This window comes from Otolemur garnettii, unplaced genomic scaffold (assembly GCF_000181295.1).
Source record: "Otolemur garnettii isolate 467f Iridium unplaced genomic scaffold, OtoGar3 scaffold00191, whole genome shotgun sequence".
NCBI lineage: Eukaryota > Metazoa > Chordata > Mammalia > Primates > Galagidae > Otolemur > Otolemur garnettii.
Window position 1 is genome coordinate 359,510 of NW_003852586.1, and position 8,942 is coordinate 368,451.

At 41.8% G+C, this 8,942-nt stretch overlaps 1 non-coding gene across 1 annotated transcript; it reads left to right on the top strand.

Annotated features, from left to right (window-relative positions):
* The first annotated feature begins 5,582 nt into the window (after positions 1 to 5,582).
* LOC111721847 lies at positions 5,583 to 5,685 on the top strand. Its single transcript, XR_002770851.1, has one exon. It is a non-coding gene; the product is annotated as a U6 spliceosomal RNA (small nuclear RNA).
* The last annotated feature ends 3,257 nt before the right edge of the window (positions 5,686 to 8,942 follow it).

Consider the following 8,942-nt stretch of genomic DNA (forward strand, 5'->3'; position numbering starts at 1 on the left):
CGCCTCCTCTGCATGTGGGACAGGCGTTTCCTCTGCACACTGGTCAGGCGCCTCCTCTGCAAGCCGGAACGGTGCAGCCTCTGCATGCCTCATGGGCACTTCCTCTGCACACGGGATGGGCACCTACTCTGCACACGGGACTGGTGCCTCCTCTGCGCGCGGGACAGGTGCCTCTTCTGCACACATGACTGGCGCTTCCTCTGCACGCTGGACGGGCTCCTCCTCTGCAAGTGGGACGGGTGCTGCCTCTACATGCCTCACGGGCACTTCCTGGGCACGCTGGACGGGTGCCTCCTCTGCACTTGTGACTGTCGCTTCCTCTGCACACTGCTGCTTCATAGTAGGAGTGAGCAGGCCAGGCAAATGCTGTGAACTGCACTCAGTGGTCAGTAGCTAACATCCCCTTCCGCAGAGGAAAAACCCTGGTTTGGTGATTCACCAGTTCCTAGATTAAATGTGTTGTCACTGAGGAGCCGGGCTGCAGGGTACAGCAGGCGCTGTCCTGAGCCAAGAGCACCAGCTCCAGCCTTGGAACACGCAGCAAGGAGGCTCGCTCAGAAACAAAGGGTGGGAGAGCTAACCAGGGATCCCAGTTGTGAGAAACGCTGTGTCCCTTTATTGATTACTGTACCTTCCTCTTTTAGAGGTTTGCCGAACATATTAGCCCAATAAAAACAGTAGAACACGCTTTATAATTCTTAACCTGTGCTTTCCAGGAGACTTGGCCACACTGGCAGCGGGACGATCTGTAATCTGCTCCTGGAGAGCTGGAAAGTTGCTGCGTCTGACTGTGAAGGGCTGACACCTTCCTGACCAGCAAAGGCAGGCGCGCCTCAACACCGCCAGAACGCTGACGTTTCCAAGAGGTCCCACACCCTAAAACGTACGTCAGAGTTGCTCCAGACACCACACCTGTCAGTCATCAATATTTGTTTTCATCACCATTTACATAACTATTTCTAAGACATTTAGAGAATAGTCAGATTTCATCGTTTTGTGTGAATTACATAAATCATTTGTTTCCTTTTCCTGAAATCGTTCTTGTTCAGTCATTTAAGGCTGATTAGGAGGAAAAACACTAAAAGTCAAATTAAACCAGCTACTTTATGTGATAGCAACTTCATAAAAATAACAGGTTAGACAGGCTTTGGAAACACTTAATTAGATATTATTGTTGGATCAGTTTTCAGACTTTCGCAGGGAAGTTGTAATAGATAAATTTACCCCCATATAACAAACAAAAATTGTAGAGAATTGTCTTACTTGATATAAAAAAACTGAGATTCAGGTCAATGAAGTAAGTTAGAAAATAAATAACAATTATTTCATGTTGCATATTTTTAGAATATATGTGATTCTAAAAAAGATCATGTTCTAATGAGTAACTAAGGTTCTAGAAAAATCCCAATGTGGTGAAGGACTCTAGAAAATGTGTACAGTAGAATCTCCATAGCTGACCCTCCCTACGCTGACCCCTCCCAATACTGACCCCTCCCTACACTGACCCCTCTCTACGCTGACCCCTCCCTACGCTGACCCCTCCCTACGCTGACCCCTCCCTACACTGACCCCTCCCTACACTGACCCCTCTCTACTCTGAGCCCTCCCTATGCTGACCCCTCCCTACACTGACCCCTCCCAATACTGACCCCTTCCTAGACTGACCCCTCCCTACGCTGACCCCTCTCTACGCTGACCCCTCCCTACGCTGACCCCTCCCTATGTTGACCCCTCCTATGCTGACCCCTCCCTATGCTGACCTCTCCCTACGCTGACCCCTCTCTATGCTGACCCCTCCCTACGCTGACCCCTCCCTACACTGACCCCTCCCTACAATAACCCCCTCCCTACACTGACTCCTCCCTACACTGACACTTCCTTACACTGAACACCTCAAGTTGGCCTAATTTTCATAGACTGGACATGTACCACATGTGCTCAATGGAAGACTGACCTCTATATGTTGACCACCTCTGTGAGTTGTGTCTTGATCACTTGGGCTGTGATATTGTGAGAGAAGCAGAGACCTATTGTGAAGAAAAGGAGGACAACATCCCTCAGAGAAGTCAAAGAAGCTGCATCCAGCTGGTTCAAAGGAGGGCAGTTAACATCTAAACGTCCAGGCTGATGATCCAAGAATTGCCAAGAAAGTTCACACAGAAAATGGGGTGGCAGATTTCCAAGAATGCAAGTGGTTGGCTCAGGAAATTTAAACAGGGACACAAAATCTTCCAGAAAGTCATGGGTGGTGAATCCAATGAAGTCCCAGTAGAAGTTTTCAAGTATTCATCACAAAGCTCCCAGCTCCTCCAGAGGCTTCCAAGATGATGACGCCTTTAACAGTGAAGAGTGTGGACTCTTTTTCAAGGTGATGTCTGACAGGGGCCTTGTCATGAAGGTGATAAATGTCAGAGTGGAAAACTGTCTAAAGAAGATTTCACAGTTCTGCTTTTTACTCGCTCAGCCAGAGAGAAACTAGAGCCCTCCTTGGTGACTGGAAAATCAGCAAAGCCACGTGCATTCAAGAACTTGAAGCCAAAGACCTCCCCATCACTTGGAGAACAATCAGGTGCTCGGGGATGACTGGTGCCCTATTTGAGGAGTGGGTAAGAGGTATCAATCAGGAAATGAAGAAGAAATGTTTTATTATACTGACAGTAGACAACTGTCCTGGCCACCTGCAAGTGCATCATCTCATAAACTTCACACAGAATTTTCTGCTTCTAAACATGACCTCAGAAATCCAACCTCTTGACCAAGGCATCATCAAAACATTTAAACTGTGCACCAAGCCCAGCTCCTGCAGTGGGCCATCACTAAGATTCACACTCCTGTGAGGCAACTTCATCTGCTGTGTCAGTCAGCACTCAGGATGCCATCCTCTGGATCAGTTCTGCTTGGAATAAAGTTTAGCCAGAAATGATACGGAACTGTTTCAGGAAAGCTGGATTCATCACAGCCCAAGAGCGCGATGTTTTGGCTCCATCAGACAGTCCATCTCCCCATGGCAGAATTCAAAGGAGTAGATTTTGAAGGTTTTGTGGCAATGGATAATGAGATGGCAACTTGTAATGAACCTGATCCAGAGCAATTTTCCAAGCAATACTGACCAACTACAAAGTGTGAAAGTGCATGAAGCAACTGCTGAAGTGGAAGAAGCAAGTGAGTGTGACACAGAAATCACAGAGGCTGAGGATGTCGGACATCTGATAATGCGGTTGAAGTCACTTGCTGTGGAAAAATGTCCAAGTAGGCTGAGTGGTGTAGCCAGCATTGAGAGTGCTTTCTCTGCTTGTGTTTGTAATAAGAATAAGACACAGACCAGGATTGACTCTTCCCAGAAAGAATGATTAAGCCATGAGAACACAGTAAACATATTGATTTTGTATAATACTATGCAGGAGTTTACCATGTTTTGATTACATGTGATCTGGTCTGATATTCTCTGGTGAACATCATGTAACAAAGCAAAGCGTGTGTGTGTCAGCACAGCAGTGACTCCTACGGGCCCCATCCAAGGCTGACTGGCTTGTTACAGTCCCTTAGATAGTTGATTTATAGAGGTTCTAGTGTATATATTTTATAGATATATAATGTGTATTATCCATGTTTATGATACAGACATATGTTTATACATGAAATGGATTTCATATACTATATAATTCCTTTCCCCTGAGTTTTGCCATGGGACCAAGATTCTAAAAGATATAGGCCTCTGGCACAGTAGCTCACACCTGTAATCCAACTGCTCTGGGACACCCAAGCAGGAGGATCGCTTGAGCTTAGGTGTTCAAGACGAGCCTAAGCAAAGCAATACTCCACTATACTAAAAAGAGAAAAATTAGCCAGCCATTATGGTAGGCACTTGTAGTCCCAGCTACTCAGGAGGCTGAGGCAGGAGGATCACTTGAGCCCAAGAGTTGGAGGTTGCTGCGAGCTAGGCTGAGGCCGCGGCACTCTAGTGGAACTCTGTCTCAAAAACAAAACAAAACAAAAAATACTCTAAAAGGTATGTATCCACAATTTATCTAAATATATTCATAAAAAAAAAATCTGCCTAGACTTTCTTTAAAAAAAATGAAGCTTTTTCATATATTTGATCTCTTTAGAAAACTGTCATAAATGCTATTTACAGAAATGGTAATAATTAAGTCCTTCTAAAAAAAAAAAAAGAAAGAAAAGGAAAGAAGAAAAAAAGGAAAGAATCACACATGACAACCGTTGTCTGAATAAAATTGTGGTTGCTCCCTTAAAAAATAATAATAATAATTAAGCCCTTCACACCAGAAGGTAAGGTTTCAAGAACAGCCTGTACAAATGCTAAAACTTGATGTTAACCAAAATGGTATTTGAATTTAATTCATTAAAAGGTTTACTAAGAACATGCCATGTCAGAGGCCCTGTGCTTGATGAGGGAGAAATGACCCTGAATACCAACAGTTCAACTCCACAAGAGCCTAAAGTGTTTTAAAATATTCTGACCACAGTTTTCCAAAAGGAACATAGTCTGTGAAATAAATATTTTCTATATAAAATTGGAGATCAAGTTAATAATCTAAAAATAATCCTGATTAAATTAGACACAACTCTACAAATGTGGCTTACTCAACACTAATGAGTTTAAGTCAGAGGATTAAATTATTGACTCCACTCAGTCAGTTTCTGTTAATTTATAGAACAAAATTACTACCTAAAATAGAATTTACCAAATATTGTTGTAAACTGCTGACCTCATTCATCTTGGTGATGACAGTTATTTCACTAAAATCTTTTAAAGCAATTGATTGTGGCCTTCTTAAGCTTTTTAAAAGGTTTATGTTACAAAATAGATGAATTCAGATTGAACAGCACTCATGCTTTCTGGCCATTTGTTTTTTCTTATCAAAGTGAAATTTGTTATTTATATCCTCTCTGGTTGCTAGGATAAAATGTTTCCTTAAGGTTGCCAATATCAAGTAGCAACAACAGCTGGTGAATCTAATTTGCATTTAAATGAACAATTCACAGCAATGTTCTTCAAGTCCCGGGATGATCTGGACATATCTGTTCTCTGTGCACAGAGGCAGTGGGAGCGCCTAGCTGGAAATGCCGGCAGCAGTGATGGGGTAGGGCTGTGAAGGGCCGCTGATGCCCCACCCCACCACTCTCGAGGAAACCATGACCCCCAAATCTGATACCTAAGCTTCACGCCAGCCCATCTCCTTCCAATCCTTTAAGCCGTGCAAGGATTAATTCCAGCAAGCCTCAAACTGGCCTGAGTTACATCACCAAATGAAACATCTACCAAAAATTCTTGATCCCTGGTCAAGGCGTGAAACATGATTAATAATGTATCTCTGTAACCCTGAGTCCCAGGAGTTAAGGGAAGCTTGTCCCAACTTCTTAGCACTGTTCACCGGACACAACTGATGATTTGCATCGGATCTTGGTGAGATCCCTGCAGGTCTCTGCCATTGGTGCTGGTTACACATCAAAAATAGTGTGACATGACCAGCAGGGCTCAAGATTCCATTTTAGTTACCTCAGTTCTGAGGTGTCCTGAACATATCAGAGGTTCTGGATATGAAAGAAAAATTGAATGCTTGCTTCAGCAGCACATATACTAAAATTGGAACAATACAGAGGAGATTAGCATGGCCCCTGCACAAGGATGACATGCAAATTCGTGAAGCGTTCCATATTTTTATACAAAATCTCCCAAAAAAAGAAAAGCCCTGGACCAGATGGTTTCACACCAGAATTCTATCAAACCTTCAAAGAGTGACTAGTTCCTATAATGCATAATCTATTCCAAAATAAAGAGAAGGAAGGAATCTTCCCCCAACATACTCTTTGAAGCAAATATCATCCTGATCCCCAAACCAGGAAAGGATCCAACAAAAAAAGAAAACTACAGACCAAAATAATGAATATGAATGCAAAAATATTCAACAAGATATTAGCAAACAGAATATAACAACACATTATAAAAGTTATATAGCATTATCAAGTGGGTTTTATCTCAGATACGCAAGGTTGGTTCAACACATGTAAACTCATAAATGTAATTCACCACATAAATAGAATCAAAAACAAAGACCATATGATTCTTTTAATTGATGTAAAAATGGCTTTTGATAATATCTAGCATCCTTTCATGATAAAAACACACAAGAAAATAGGCTTAGGTGGAACATTTCTTAAATCGAGCGAGGCCATCTACAGCAAACCCACAGCCAATATCATGTTGAATGGAGTAAAACTGAAAGCATTTCCACTCAGATCTGGAACTAGACAAGGGTGCACGCTGTCTCCACTGCTATTCAACATACTGCTAGAAATCCCAGCCATTGCAATCAGGCAGAGAAGGAGATTAAGGGTATTCAAATGGGGACAGAGGAGGTCAAATTCTTGCTCTTTGCATATGACATGATCTTATACCTGGAAACCCCATACACTCAACTACACAGCTCTTAGAAGTGATCAAGGAATATAGCAGCATCTCAGGTTACAAAATCAAAACCCACAAATCAGTAGCCTTTGTATATGCCAACAATCAACAAACCAAGAATAAAATCAAAGACTCTTTTCCCCTTACAGTAGTGCCAAAGATGAAATACCTGGAATATATCTACAGAGTTGAAAGATCTCTACAAAGACAACTATTAAACCTGGAATAGCAGAAGGTGGCAACAAATGGAAGAACATACCATGCTCATTGATGGGAAGAATCAACATCATTAAAATGTCCATACTACCCAAAGCAATCTATAGATTTAATGCAATTCCCATCAAAGTACCAATGTCATACTTTGAAGAAACTTGAAAAAATCATACTTCGATTCATACAGAACCAGACAAAAACCCAAATAGTAAATACAATTCTTAGAAATAAAAATAAATCTGAGGGCATCATGTTGTCAGACTTCAGGTTATATTACAAAATGATGGTACTGGCACAGAAATAGAGACACAGATCTATGGAATAGAGAATAGATACAGACACAGATCTATGGAATAGAGAATCTAGATACAGACCCAGGCACATATTATCATTTGATCTTTGATAAGCCTAACCCTGTGGGAGGAATGCCCACATAAAACTAGCTAAATGAAATGTGCTCTTTTAATTCCAGAAACTGAGCGAAAAGACTCGTAAGTATTGTGTGTTTCGTAGAAGCCTAGCTGCCTGGGAGAGCACGGCAGGGCCTGTGGGCAAGGTGGTAACAGCCTCCTGCATGGAACTCTGACCGTGCAGTCAGTCGGCCTGCCAGACAAGGGTTGACGGCCCATCTGTGCAGGAGACATGGCTCAAAGGTTGATGGAGTGAAAAACTCCATCATAAAAGCAAGTGGCTTCCAAAACCACAAGAAAATAGTCATTGAGCCTGTTTCTCAGAAACGTAATTGAGCCTGTTTCTCAGAAACGTAATTGAGTACATGGAAGAAAAAAGTTTTACTTCCCTGTTTGCCCCTCCTTTAACAATGGAAGTCAGATAACGCAGGGTTGCTTTAGGTCTTCAGAGGAATGGCTTGAGGCTAGTCTTAAGATGGTTATCTTACTTTCCCGGACTTTCTGTCTTTTCTATAGTCTAAGATAAGAATAGAGAATGTTAAGATTATTGATCAATGTGGTGTACGTGACTCGCTCACTATAAATGGTAGTCGAGAATAAAGATGATTTACTACAGGCCACCCAAAAGCTTATAGTCATTTCTTGCTTTCACATAATTCCAGGAGCGAGCTTGCACCCGCAGCCAAGCCGTCAGGCTCTACCCATGAGAAATTACCACCCAACATAACCCCCCAAAATAAAAAGAATTCACTGAAGAAAAGAATCTTTCTTTAACAAATGGTGCTGGGAGAACTCATTATCCACATGCAGAAGACTGAAACTGTACCCGCACCTCCTACCAACGACAAAAATTCATCCTCATTAGATAAAAGATTTAAATTTAAGACAGGATATAATAAAAATTCTAGAAGAGAGTATGGGGAAAACCCTTGAAAATATTGGCCTGGGGAAAAAACTTTATAAGGAAGACCCCTCTAGCAATTGCAGCAACACTAAAAATACCAAGATTTAATCAAGCTAAAAAGCTTCTGCACAGCTAAGGGTAACACAACCAAAGCAGACAGCTTTCAGAATGGGAGGTTTTTGCCTGTTATGAATCTGACAAAGGCCTGATAACTAGAACATACAGAGAACTCAAATTAAACCATAAGAAAAGAACAAACAACACCCTCTACAAGTGGGCAAGAGGCTTGAACAGAAATGTCTCTGAAGATGACAAACACATGAAAATGCTCATCATCTTCAATCATCAAGGAGATGCAAATCGAAACCATTCTAAGATATCACCTAGCCCCAGTGAGATTAGCCCACAAGGTCCCAAAACTACAGATGCTGGCATGGATGTGGAGATTGCAAACCAATACAGCTTTTATGGAAAGAAGTATGGAGAATCCTCGAGGATCTAAAAGTAGACCTTCCCTTTGATCCTGTAATCCCATTACTAGGTATCTACCCAGAAGAACAAAAATCATTTTACCACAAAGACATTTGTGAGACAAATCATTTTACTGCAGCCCAATTCATAATTGCCAAGTTACTGACACAGCCCAAATGCCCATCAACCTATGAATTGATCAAGACATTGTAGTATATGTATACCATGGAATACTATTCAGCCGTTTAAAAACATGCAGACTTTACATCTTTTATATTTACCTGGATGGAGTTGAAACACATTCTTCTTAGCAAAGTATCATTGCAAGAATGAAAAAATAAATATCCAATGTACTCAATACCAATAAGAACCCAATATATAAATAATTACAAGCTCATATGAGCAATAGAACACAGATATATTCTAGTATGGTGCAGGAGGAGGAGGGGAGAGGGGCAGGGGAAAGATGATTGGCAGGAGGAGGGAGGGCATGAGACGTGCATGTTTTAAGGGT